Source organism: Lipotes vexillifer, unplaced genomic scaffold (assembly GCF_000442215.2).
Source record: "Lipotes vexillifer unplaced genomic scaffold, Lipotes_vexillifer_v1.1 scaffold590, whole genome shotgun sequence".
Lineage (NCBI taxonomy): Eukaryota > Metazoa > Chordata > Mammalia > Artiodactyla > Lipotidae > Lipotes > Lipotes vexillifer.
The window spans coordinates 31,909-45,276 of record NW_006778358.1 but is presented as its reverse complement, the minus strand read 5'-3'; positions in this window follow the sequence as shown (position 1 = coordinate 45,276).

The following is a 13,368-nucleotide window of genomic DNA, read 5'->3' as shown; positions in this document are numbered from 1 at the left end:
AACTGTTTAATTTTGAATCAGCCAGTCAGGAACCCGGTTCTTCCTGCCCCAAGCAAGTAAGCAAAGCAAGTTTCTTACAGAAGTCAAAATGTACTGTTAGCCCTGAAGCTGTTCTTTCGTTTCTTTCGTCACAAACAATTAGGAAAAAAGGACAATGTCCAAAGACTAATTGAACAGGCTGTGCATAATACAAGAGCATATGCTTAAAATAAAACGCTAATTTAAAATAGATTAATGCATGTGCATGATGTAACTCAGACTGGTGAGAGTCACTTTCTTTCAGCTTATTTTTCATCTTTTCCAATGCTCAGTGGACAGCCTTCCCACTTATTTCAAAGTATATTTTGGCTCTGAGATTAGCTTTATAGAATCTAAAAATTAGACATTAAAAATTATTGACTCCTGGTCATTTAGATTTTGAAACTCCTAAAGTAAAAGGACATGCTACTAAACAACATGTAGTAAACAGCGATAAATATTTTGATGATGGTAATGAGAATGATATCTGTATTTCTAGAAGAGGTGTTAGCGATGATATGAAAAAATATATAACTAGTATAAGAAAATGTTATCCTAATAAAGTGAGTTTGAAACCAAAAACACACAAGAAATCCTCAATCATTAAAAAGATCATGTTAGTAACTCTTAAACAGACAAAAAGAAAATATTTAATATGATATTAGTTAATTTTTTTCAAATTTTTTCATTTATATATGAAGAGGAGCAGAATATGTCACCCCAAAATATGCCTCTTTGGCATAAGGATTATCTTCAGCTGATTATTTTTAAGAAACAGCAGACTCAGGAAAAGCTCTGAAAACTAAGAAGTTGCTCTTTGTAAGGGACATTTACATTTATAAGGAAAATCTCCATTTGTAAGGTTGTATCCCTCCCTGTATTAGGAAGAGAAGAATGATTCTAAATCTCTAGAAACTCTTGTCAATGGAGAAGGCAAAGACCTAAATCTGCAAAACAACCTTACCCTTGTTTACTGTGCTTTCCCCATAACTATACTCACTGTCCCAACACACACATATCTATCTTTTGTCTTTAGTTGAAGATGGTATTTAAGGTGGTGGCTTGGGCCATTTCAAGGAGTTACTCAGTTTTCCTGTGTATCTTAAATGTATACAGGAGGTATACATGTCATTAAACTTCTGTTTGTTTTTCTCCTGTTTATCTTTTACTAACGGGGGCTTCTCAGCCAAGAACTTAGAAAGGTAGAGAAAAAATTATCTTTTTCTCCCCTACATATGTGTTGTTTGCTGAAATTTTGAAAAACACAGAAAACCAAATAGAAAAAGAAAACAATGACTCCTAATTCTACCATCCGGGAATAACAAACATGTGCATTTGTAGGGAAGGAACTTTTCTCTCCACTTTAGAAACCCCTTCCAAGGAGGAGGATCTTTGGTAAGAGGAGGAAAAGAGCCACAGCCTCCACTGGAATAATGATGCAGCAGAGGTAGAGTCAAAGAGTGTCTGCTAGGAGGGGAAAGTTATGTTGTGCAAATGCTTTCGTTTTGTTTCATACTTTTCTCTGAAGCACCCAGAGATACCTTCCACAAGCCCCTCCATTCCACCTGGGGGTGGCGGTAAACAGGAAGGTACCAATTGACTAAGTTGCAATAGCCTCCAGGGATGACAAAGACAAGGAAACCTTAAGATGGGTTTTAATACTAGAGTAAGAGCCAGAGGAGAGATGGACCAAGGACCAAGAAGGACCAAGAACACCCTTATCAGCATAAGAAATCTTCTCTACAAGCTAGTCTTTAGGATGCATACTCATCAGAAAGTTTTCCTTTAGTTAATTGACTAAACCCTCTAGTCCTCCCAAGCATTATGGCTCAGCTAAGGGAATTCTACTCTACAGAGAGTATATTTTGATCATTTTTTCATAACTTTCTAAAATATACTTTTTATTGGAGAGATGGCACCATATATTATATGGATGTCTCACTTATTTATTTCCTCCTAGGATATTTTGGTTATTGCCTATTGTTTTCTGTTTTTTCTATTTTTGGGTTTGGTTTTGTTTTGTTTTATATGGGAGAAGGGCAGGCCAGGGCTATTAGCAATAATGTTTGTATATGCATTAATACAGACATTTTTCTTCTCATTTTTCTGATTATTTCCTAAGGGAAAATCACTAAAGTAGAACCCATGGGCCAAGGAGTATAAAACTGAAGCCATAATGGGATGGACACAGTTACTCTCTAGATTCCAGATGGCCCTGCCTTGAACTTTGAGAATCTCAACAGCCGCTGGCTGTGCTTGTTGAGATAGGTCCTTGACCTTGGCTTCCTGCAAAACTATGTAGGTATCTAAAGCTGGATCCATGTGGAACTGCTCTGTATGGCAGCTTGCTTCATCAACTGTGCAAATTAGAAGAGCCAGAGAGAGGGAATTCAGCAAGAGGGAAGTCAGTCTTTTGTAACCTACTCTTGGAAGCCATATCCCATCACTTTTATTGTATTGTTTGTTAGAAGCAAGTGTGGGTCCAGCGCACCCTCTAGGCTTTTTCTTTCTTTCTTTTTATTGAAGTAGAGTTAATTTACAATATTAGTTTCAGGTGTGCAACATAGTGATTCGATATTTTTACAGATTATACTCAGCTTATAGTTATTATAAAATATTGGCTATATTCCATGTTTGTGGATGTGAGATCCCACATTCCTTGTCATGCCCTAGGGGACCTGGGATCCTAAGGAACCTTGCATCTTGGGATGAGCTCCAGCCCGGGGCCCATTCCCAAGGCTTCCCACGTCAGAATTCCTCCTTCACAATTCCAGAGGGAGTGAGCTGGGAATCAGTTCCAGAAGCAGCCTCTCTCTAGGGGTGGGGTTGGGGAAAAAATCCAGTTCTTTCTCAGCTGTTGCCTTTTCAGAATCTGGCAGACCACCAGTACTAGTGCTTTCTCCTGGTCCTGCGAATTTTTTGGAGCTCAAGTTACAGAGTAGTAAAGGTTGTAGTTTCTCAGCTGCATTAGCATTTACTATTCATCATTTACCAACTGCTTTGTATGTCACAGAATTTTCGGTTTTATTAAGCCACTGGCACCCCCCACTGGTTTTTCAATATCTTGTGGATTGATTTAGATATTCTTATTTTAATAGGGTTTGAGAAGGGAAGGTGATAACTATGCCTCTCGTTATGTAAACTGGACCAGAATTCAAATGTTCTTTATGTAATAAGATTGCCTATGTTCAAACTTAGGCTCCATCATTTACCAGCTGTTTGACTTGGACAAATTACTGTGCCTCAGTTTCCTTATTCAAAATGTGAATAATAGGACATAGCGTTGCCATAGAGAGACCCTGTTCAGGGCACTCCATAAATCTAGCTGTTGTTATTATTTCCTCTGTCATATATATTGTAAAAGTTGTCTTCTACTTGTAATTATGTATGTTTATGTGTGTATATATATAAGAGTGTGTGTACATATCTTTATGCTTTTCAATAATAAAGGCTAGAACTTATATAGTGCTTACCACGTACCTTTTAAGCACTTCACATATATTAATCTACGGTTCAGAAGGAGAAATTACAATGGAAATTAGAAAATATTTTGAACTGATAATGAAAACACAACTTAATAAAAATTATGGGGTGTGTTTTCCATTATGTTTCCTAATTACCCATCACTGGTGTCTTAAAAATGTTTTAGTTTCTGTTCATTTATTTTGAATCTAGTTTTAATGCTGAACAAAGCGTCAGGCAGAGGGCTTATGAGCTATTAGTTTATTAGGAATTACCATTCCTGGGAGCAGGAAAGAGGCACAAGGGGAGTGAAGAGGGGGAGATGGGCTATTCCATGTGAGCATGCGCTAGGGAGATGGCTATCTGTAGGTGTGCTCGCTCCAAGCCCAGGACCCACCCCTGAGGAGCTATGTGAACTGCACTTCCAGTCTTGGCGGTGCGGGTGTCGGGGGATGTGAAGGGAACGGGGAAGAATGGCACATTCTTTGGCAAGGAAGGGGAAATACTTTACCAGCTTCCATCCTCTTCTTTCTCTCTGGGATATTAGCTCCTCAATTCCCAGCCTTGGCAGAAATCCAACCCAATAAGCTCCTTTCTCTCCAGGAACTTGGTCCCTCAAGTCCAAGCTGCTTCAGCTGTCTCTGAGCTTTCAAACAGAATCCCTCTTTCAATATATCCAGCTTTCCTGGTAGTTCTCCTAGAAGCATTGGTCTACTACAAACCATATCATTGAGGTCAGAAGTGAAAGTTCATCTGTATGCTTTGATTTGTGATTATTTTCATTGCTACTTTTCCCTACATAATTAAGAGTTTTAGTTTTGATTAACTCTTGGCTGAAGAATCATTAAGAAGTATATTGGGTTTTGTTTTTGTCAATTAGTTTTCTATTGCTGTGGCTCTAAAACTTGGTAGGTTAAAACTACAGCATAAATTATCTCACCATTTCTATGGGTCGAGAACCTGGGCAGTGCTCAGCTGAGTGCCCCTGGCTTAGCACCTGTCCCAGGCTGCAAGCAAGGTGCCAGCCAGGACTGAACCACCTTAAGGTTCCACTAGGAAAGGACCTGCCTCCAAGCTCACTCATGGGTTTGTTGGCTCAATTCCATTTTTCCAAAGGATACTGAAGTGTGGGCCTCTGTTCCGCCCTGGCTGCTGACCTGTGGGGTCTTCAGTTCCTTGCCAGGTGGGCAGTTCAACAGGGCAGCTGGCTTCATCAACTGAGCAAGTGAGAAGAGCCAGAGAGAGGCAATTCAGCAAGAGGGAAGTCAGTCTTTTGTAACCTACTCTTGGAAGTAATATCCCATCACTTTTATTGTATTCTATTCATTAGAAGCAAGTCCCTGGGTCTAGCCTACCCTCTAGGCTTTTTCTTTCTTTCTTTCTTTTTTATTGAAGTATCATTGATTTACATTATTATATTAGTTTCAGGTGTACAACATAGTGATTTGATATTTTTATAGATTATAGTCCATTTAAAGTTGTTACAGAATATTGGCTATATTCCCTGAGCTGTAGCTTATTTATTTTATACATAGAAGTTTGTGCCTGTTAATCTAGGCTTTTTCTATGTTTGAAGAATCCCCTGTTGTACTTGGAAAAGCCTATAAACCTCTACAGAAAATGAAAACGTCAGACGCTGCATATTCACTACCTTCCTGGTGGCTGGCATACAGATACATGATCTATGCTTATTCACCGAGGTGTGCCACTGCAGACATTGAAATAAAAGCATCTTATGGGAAGAAACAGGGTGGCGGCAGCAGGGCAGTGGTATCCAAGTGCCAGGCACAGCAGCGAGGTGGAAGCATGTCGGATCCAGCATTCAATACTTCTGCAGTCCAAGCTGTAATATCTTTGCCTGATTATCTGCCTACTTCCTGGTTACCTAGACTCCAAGCCTGATCTGGGACACTCTGGGAGATATTGTGAATTAACCAATATTTTTAAGTAAATTCCTTTTTTGTTAAATTAACCAGAATGGGTTTCTTTAGCCAGTGAAGAAAGCTGAGTGCTCAAATGTCCTCATTATCACTTTACTCCCTTCCTTCTCGTGTCTTCATCAAGATCGGCAGCTCTCCATCTCTGCTCTTCATCTTCCATCTTCATTTCTTTTTTCTTTCTTCTTTTGCCTCACCTTTTTGTATTTTTGTCCTTTCCTGTGTATTCTAAGATATGTGTGTGTGTGTTTCACCTAATGATTTGTTTTTCTGCAGTATCAATGGGTCTTCAAATAACAGCTTGACCTCTATAATTTTTTCTTTGCATTATTTTCAGTCTTCCCGTTTGCAATCAGTTATTTCTTATTTCTACCTGCCTCTCATGTGTATTCTTATTCATGTGAGACTGGGATTTTCATCTCTTCAGCAATCTCTTCTTTCCAGAATTTATCTACTCTTAAATTTTACTGAGCATAAAAGCAAATGTTTCCCCCAGCTAACCTTTGTTTTCCATAGTAAAATTTTAAATGTAGACTCTTTTCTTATATCTTAAGTGCTATGTTCTCTGTCATCTGAGGTGCAGAATCCTGTCAAAGACCCACTATTATGAGGAATATAAGTTGCTTCAGGGGACTCACTGTCCACATGATTGCTATTAGAATCATCTCAAATTTCACCTAGAAAGCATGATGATCTGCATGGCCCTAGCGGAGCACAGGCTGCGGACGTGCAGGCTCAGCGGCCATGGCTCACGGGACCAGCCGCTCCGCGGCATGTGGGATCTTCCCAGACCAGGGCACAAACCCGCGTCCCCTGCAACGGCAGGCGGACTCTCAACCACTGCGCCACCAGGGAAGCCTGGTATATTCTTTATAGTCTTGACTTCCAAACAGGAAACTTCAAAGGTAGAATATGTTGCTTATAAAATAGGTTAACGTATAAAAAATTTCCACCACAATGTGATCAAAGTCAACTGACAAATAGCAAAAAAAATTTAGCAATATTCATGTAAAGATTAATGTCTTTAATGCCCATAAATATATATAATGCTTACTATAAGTATTATTGATTTATTATAATGTATTGATAAGAAAGAAACCAATAATCTTATAGACATGGGCAAATGTCATGAATAGGTAATTCACAGAAAAGGAAATATAAATATTTTTATACTTATGAAAATATATTTACCTCAAAATAAGAGAATTGCAAATGAAATACAATATGATTGCATTTCTTACCTGTCATCTTGGCAAAATTATGTGGCACACTGAGTGAGCAAAGGTTTGGAGAAATAGGAATATCATACATTGTTATTGGTGGTGTAATTTTTGTACAATCTTTATGAATGTTGTCAATAGCTATTAAAGTTTAAAATGTATATACCTCTTGCCTCAGCAATTCCACTTTGGGGCTTTTATCTTACAGATGCACTTACACATACGCTTAAAGATAGTGTACTATACTTTTTTAATTGTGGCATCTTCTACAGCAGCAAAAGATTAAAACAACTTAAATTTCCATCAATAGGAAAATCATAAAATAAATTATAGGACATCATATGATGGAATACCATGCAACACTGAAAACACCGACATATCCCTGGTCATTCAAACATAGAATAATTGCCGACATGCGTTGGAAATAGTAGAAAAGGAAACAGCGTCCTGGATAGTATTTATATCATATTATCACCTGAGAGAAATAAAAAGGAAGCACCTACCTAAATGCTGGATGTGCATTGATTAGTTCTAAAAGGATACAAGAAACAATAATATGATACAAGTCATATTATTGACTCAGAAAAAGCACTGTGGGACAGGTGGGCAAGGGTGGTATATAGAGTTACTTTTTACTCTCTGGCTTCTGTAGCATTTGATATTTGACCACACACATGATTTCAAACATACAACAATCAAAGTCTTAATGAGATTGCATAATACAGCTGCCCATTTTTTTATGTACAAGTGTTTCAACTGTTCTGCTTGTGTATTTTTAATGGTAAAAATCGAGGCAGGAGTAATATGACTTTTGATCTTAAGATCCTCAGGCAATTTTATAAACCAAATCAAGGCTAATTTTAAAAAATAATGGAGGCAAAATTATTTGCAGAGGTATCTTGGCAGTAAATTCATTAGATAGTAAAATAGCTTTGAAGAATAATAGCCAATGTTCAAACGTTGTTCCTTTGAAATTCATATTGACCCAGAACTTGAGCAAATGACACTTAAAATACCTGTCCAATCCAGGATGTAAGCCCACGTGTCTACATATGTGTAGATCCACAGTACACATATGGTACATTCTTTAGCTTCCTTGAAAACTGTCAGGCCTTTGATCTTTGCTCTGAAATAATTTCAACTATGTTGATGATTTCATATTAAAAAAAAAAAAAACTTGGTCTTAATCTTGCATTTTCTTTCATTTCTTCCTTTTTACCAGTTAAAATTATTGCAGTTTTTCATCCAAGACTGCTGGACTCAGTTCATAATGTAGTTAATCTATAGCAGTCTTTAAAATACCATGCCAAGATTTTGAAAGGATTGGAGTTTTATGAGTAAGAGTGGCTGCTTCATTTGTAATATTGTATTTAGGAAAAAATTAAAAGGCCTTCAAATCATTTTTCTCTCTAATAGACTAAGAATCAATTGAGTTAAAAAACAGACACACACACCTTGTATCTAATGGTGCTGGCCTATCCAGATATTTCAGAAATATTTTTGCTCAAAATTAGTGAATAATAATTACTGAAGCAGGAATTCAAGTTCTAAAGGAGTTTATTAAGTCAGTTTCTCTACTTTTGTGTAGGTTGAAATTTTCCAGTGTTAAAAAAAATGTTTGAGCATTGTTGACACCTAGGTTTATAATCCCCTCACTTCTCCTAACTTTTCCTTCTCTTTCCTCTCTTTAATATCTTCCCTGCCCTTCCCTAAAAAGGAGGAGCAGATGAGGTCACCCCATGAGAAATGGTTCATTCATTCAACAAATATTTCCTGTGGGCTTCTGTGGGTGGCTCCCAGACTCTGTTCTAGGCTTGATGACCACAGTGTAAACAAGACAAAGTTCTTGGCTTCACAAGGCTTAAATCCTACAAGGGAGGGCAACAAATAAGCAAATATACTAATTTCAGATAGTGATGGGTATCTGTCTTCCATTGGTATACAGTCCCACAATTTAGTGACTTAAAACGACACCCACTTATTTGTTCATGATTCTGTGCATTGTCTATTTGGGCAGGGCTCAACTGGGAAGATTTACCTGCACCAGGAGATAGCAGCTGGGTTCATGTATATATCTGTAGTAAGTTAGAAATGACTGAAGGCTGGCAGTTGGCTTGGGTCGTAGTCTGGGACACCTCAGTTCTCCATCACGTGATCTGTCCAGCAGACTAGCTCGGGCTTAATCAAATGATGGTCTCAGAATTCTAAGCCCAGCAAGTGAAGGCAAGACCTAATGCACAAGGAATTTTAAGTGTATGTATGTATCATATTTTTTTTTGCTCTATTAGCCAAACAAGTCACTAGGCCAAGGCCAAAGTCACTGTGGAGGGTGACTTAACAAGAGCATAGGCACAGAGAGAGAAATTATTGCAGCCACTTTTGCAAAAAAATATTCCATGTATGTCATGTACCAAGGATCCCAGATTCAGGCATTTGCATGCAGGTCTAGAGCACTGGCTTCCATGAGGTCCTGCTTACATTTTGCTTCTACATGTCTCAAAGTATATTTACTTTCTAAAAAAAAAAAAAAAAAAATTTTCTTGTCCATTGGAAAATCCTGCATTAAACAAAATTAAACAGTTATTTTTATCATTATCAGTAATATCAGCATTATTCAGGGCTTCTCAGGGACTTAGACATGCTACCATACAATGGGAACCCCTAAAATGGGGAATTTTCCTTGTAGCATTTCACAGACTTTTTTGACAACAAGGTATCTTCCAAGGCAGATGCTACCTGAATCTAAACAGTTGTTGCCATTAAGATTATGGGTTCAATATTTCCAGATCTTACAGGAATTCAAAACAAGCAAGAAAGGTGTTTTTTTTTTTAAATTTTATGTGAAATTGCCTAATTTGTAATAGATGTTGACAACTTGTTCAAATGTTTTTTTTTAAAATATACTACAAATAAATTTTTAAAAAGAAATACACAAAATACAGCTACAAATCCAACGTGGCTAGTTTATCCTTTATAGGACAAAAGGAGACTCTTCGGTAAGAACTCATGCTAATTGAGGGCAGAGTGGAGGCTCGGAGGTTTGGTGGAAGGACAAAAGGCCCAGCTGGAAGGGAAGGGCTTGTTCTGAGCACAGCACTGAGTCTGGCTCTCAGATTGTTCTCAGCCCAGTACGAAAGACCTCACAGGAGTCCCCTTAAGGAGAGGACAATAGAAGATTGAATACGAACCAGCAAACTGTTCTCTATAACCTCCATGGGCACCAAGAGCTCAGGGAGAGAGAATCTCTGGTGAAAACATTGGTGGTCTCAGCTCAGTACTCTCAACATCAATGAAGACTCTAGGCCTTGGTGTCCCAAGGAATCAGCAGGGGGAGAATCTAACTCTTTCTGATGAGTCTACTTTTCCCTGATTTGTTGCTTGTCAATTGGAACAGAGATGGGAGAAAGGCAATGTTCCTACTCAGCTTTCCTGTTGGAAGGAAGCTTTTTCCATGAAGCATGTTAACTGGGTCCATTCCTTTTCCTCATCTGATATGATGTATATTCAGGACTCCAACTTCAATGGCATTGACTGCTAAACTGCCCCCCTCCCCTGCATATCCAACCCCACATATCTGTTTATGCTTCCATCTCTATTGCAGTAAATTGTATTTTTCAAAGCTGTGCCATCCACATGCTCTAACACAGTGTGACCTTGCCATCCCCCCCCATCAACAGGTGGAGTCTGTTCCCTTCCCCTTTGAAACCAGGCTGGCTTTGTGAATCCCTTGTCACGTATACAATGGAGAGAAGCGACTCTGCCTGACCTTAGGGAGGCCTTGCAGCTGTTGTCTGTTTCTTGTGGCTCCCTGGATCTACTGCAAAGTTCCTCAGCATCAGCACTATTGATGTTCTGGGCTGAATAATTATTTGTTGGGAGGAGTGGGTGGGCGTTGTCCTATGCATTAAGGATGTTTAGCAGCATGCCTGGCCTATACCTGTTAGATGACAGGAGTACCTTCTCCCCCAGTTGTAACAACCAAAACTAGCTCCAGATCATATCGCCAACTGTCCTCTGGGAGGGCAAACTCACCTTCTGCTGAGAGCCTCTGTTCTATAGGAAGCCAGCCAACACTGAAGAAGCTCAACTACTGAAGACCGCCGTGCTAGAGACATTGTATGTAGGTGCTCCAGTGCACAGTCCCAGCTGGAGCCCAACCTGCCAGCCACCCTCACCAAGGTGCTCGGTTTGTGAGAGGAGCCATTCTGGACCCTCAGAGTAGTCCATCTGCCAGCTGAGTACCACTGAGTCATCTCAGTCAACTTCACTAGAGGCAGAAGAATCACCCAGCCCAGCCCTGCCTGAATTCCTTGCCTACAGAATCTATGACATTTAATTTTTTAAAAGTCTGCTTTTTTAACCCCCTATGTTTTAGGACAGTTTGCTTTGTAGCACTAGTACGCTATGGAGCACCTATACAGATGAAAAGTGAGAAGTAATGATGTTTTGCTATTTCAAAAAAAAAAAAAAGGAAATTCGTATTCATTGCTTGTGCTTGGATGTTTATTTTAATTTTCATAATTTGCTGAGGAGCAAATGAAGTTGCTCTCACTCATGTAACACATATTCATTGAAGGCCCATATTGGTGTCAGGAATCATGTTGGATCCCAGAGACACATAGACAAATATGACATTTATGAATCATTGTATCTATATAATTCCCTTCGTGTATCCTGTTATCAAACCAACATTCGCACTTTTGTGAGTTGGTGGCCTTGACGTGACCTTCACTCTTCTGTTTTGTTGCTTGTGCTCATGCTGGCCCTCTCCCTGGAACTTACGCCTCCCACTCCATTTTCCTAAGTCATGTCCACGTTAGGGCCAAATCCAATACCACCTCATTCACAAAACCTTATCTTATCCATTAGGCAGAATTACTTTCATCCCTTATTTTGAGGTTCGCTCTTTTTCTCTTCCTCTCCCAAGCTTAATATTACATATTATCATCCTTACTCAGCATCTGGCCTTTCCACCTACCTCATAGAGAAAATGGAACCTGTGAGCACTGAGTTCTGTTGGCTTCCAGCTTCCCAATCCACAAACACAACTGCATCTGTGATGCAAGCAATCTCCTGTATTAGTCAGGATTCTCCGGAGAAACAGGAGATAGGCAGGTAGGTAGAGAGGTAAATAGATAGATAGATAGGTAGACAGATAGGTATTGGTAGATATTGATATAGACAGACAGATAGAGATTTATTGTAGGAACTGACTCACACAGTTATGGAGGATGAGACAGCCCCTGACATGCCCTCTGCAAGCTGGAGAACCAAGAAAACCGGTGGTGTAATTCAGTCCCAGTTTGAAGGTCTGAGAATAGGGCCAGTGTAAGCCCCAGCCCAAGTCAGAAGGCCTGATAACCAGGAACAACGATGTCTGAGGACAGGAGAAGGATGTTTCAGTTCAAGCAAAGAGAGCGAATTCTTCTTTCCTCGGCTATTTGTTCCAGTTGAGGCCTCAACAAATTAGATGATGCCTGCCAGCGTTGGTGAGGACCATCTTCTTTCCTCAGTCTACTGATTCAAATGTTCATCTCTTCCAGAGACACTTTCACAGCCACACCCACTTTACCAGCTCTCTGGGCATCCTTTAGCCCCATCAAGTTGACACAAAAAATTAACCATCACAACTCCTTAACTCCATTTTCATAGAACAACTTGTTTTCTTCAGTTGAAAGCCACGCCGTCTCTGCTCTGGATACACAGTCCCCGACCTCTGGGAGCCAGGGTCCCTTTTCCTCCAAAATTTCTGTCTCTCTCTCTCTCTTTCCCCTTCATTAGCTCCAGCTTAAAATAATAACCCAAATCCTCTCACACTGATAAAGGGGAGAAGCCTTCTGAATTCATTCTCTAAATCCACTCATTTGTCTTTTCAGAGTCAACATTCTTGGAAGACTTCTTTCCAATCACCATCTCCACTTTGAATCCCTCATTGACTCTTTAATCTTATATAATTTCTACTTCCTCATCCCTATACACAGCCCTCACCCTCCCTATCCCACACTTATTATATTAAAATTTCTCTGGTAAAGGTGGCCACTCACTTCGTTGTCGCTAAATTGCAGACAGTTTTCAGTCTCCATATCACAACCTTCTGTTATGATTGACAGTTGCCCACCTCCCCCTGCTTACAACCCCTTTGGCTTTCCAGGACACCATTCTCTCTTCACCCCTGCAACTCCTTCTCATTCTTTGGGTTTATTTTGGGGGGCGGGGAAGGGGGTGGCCTCTTCTGTCTCCCTGCACATGTGTAAATATTCTCTTCTCTTCTCACAAGTTCCTGCTTCTCTCCTGAGGGGCCACCTCAATGCTCTCAGACACTCCAGTAACTTCTTCAGTCACCCAAACAGCTCCCAATTCAATGCTTCCCACTTCCAACCACTCTGCTGAGCCCTGAACTCATAGATTCAGCTGCCTCTTGGAGATGCCCACTTAATTGTCCCTCGGATATCTCCAATGCTCCAGGTTCAAGACCAAACTCATCATCTGCCTGATTAAATATGTCCCTCCTAAGGTTTCCACCTTGGGGACTATTCTCATGGAAGCATCTGACAGAGCCGCCGTATCCTATCAATTACCAGATCCTAAGGATTCTGCCTCTATTAAATTAGTTCACGTCCAACTACACTGACTCTGCCTTAGACCCTCATCATTTCTCCCCTGGACTATTGCAGCAGCCTTTTAATTAACCCCCATCTCCAACTTTGCCCTTCCGCCAACTATTCTCACTC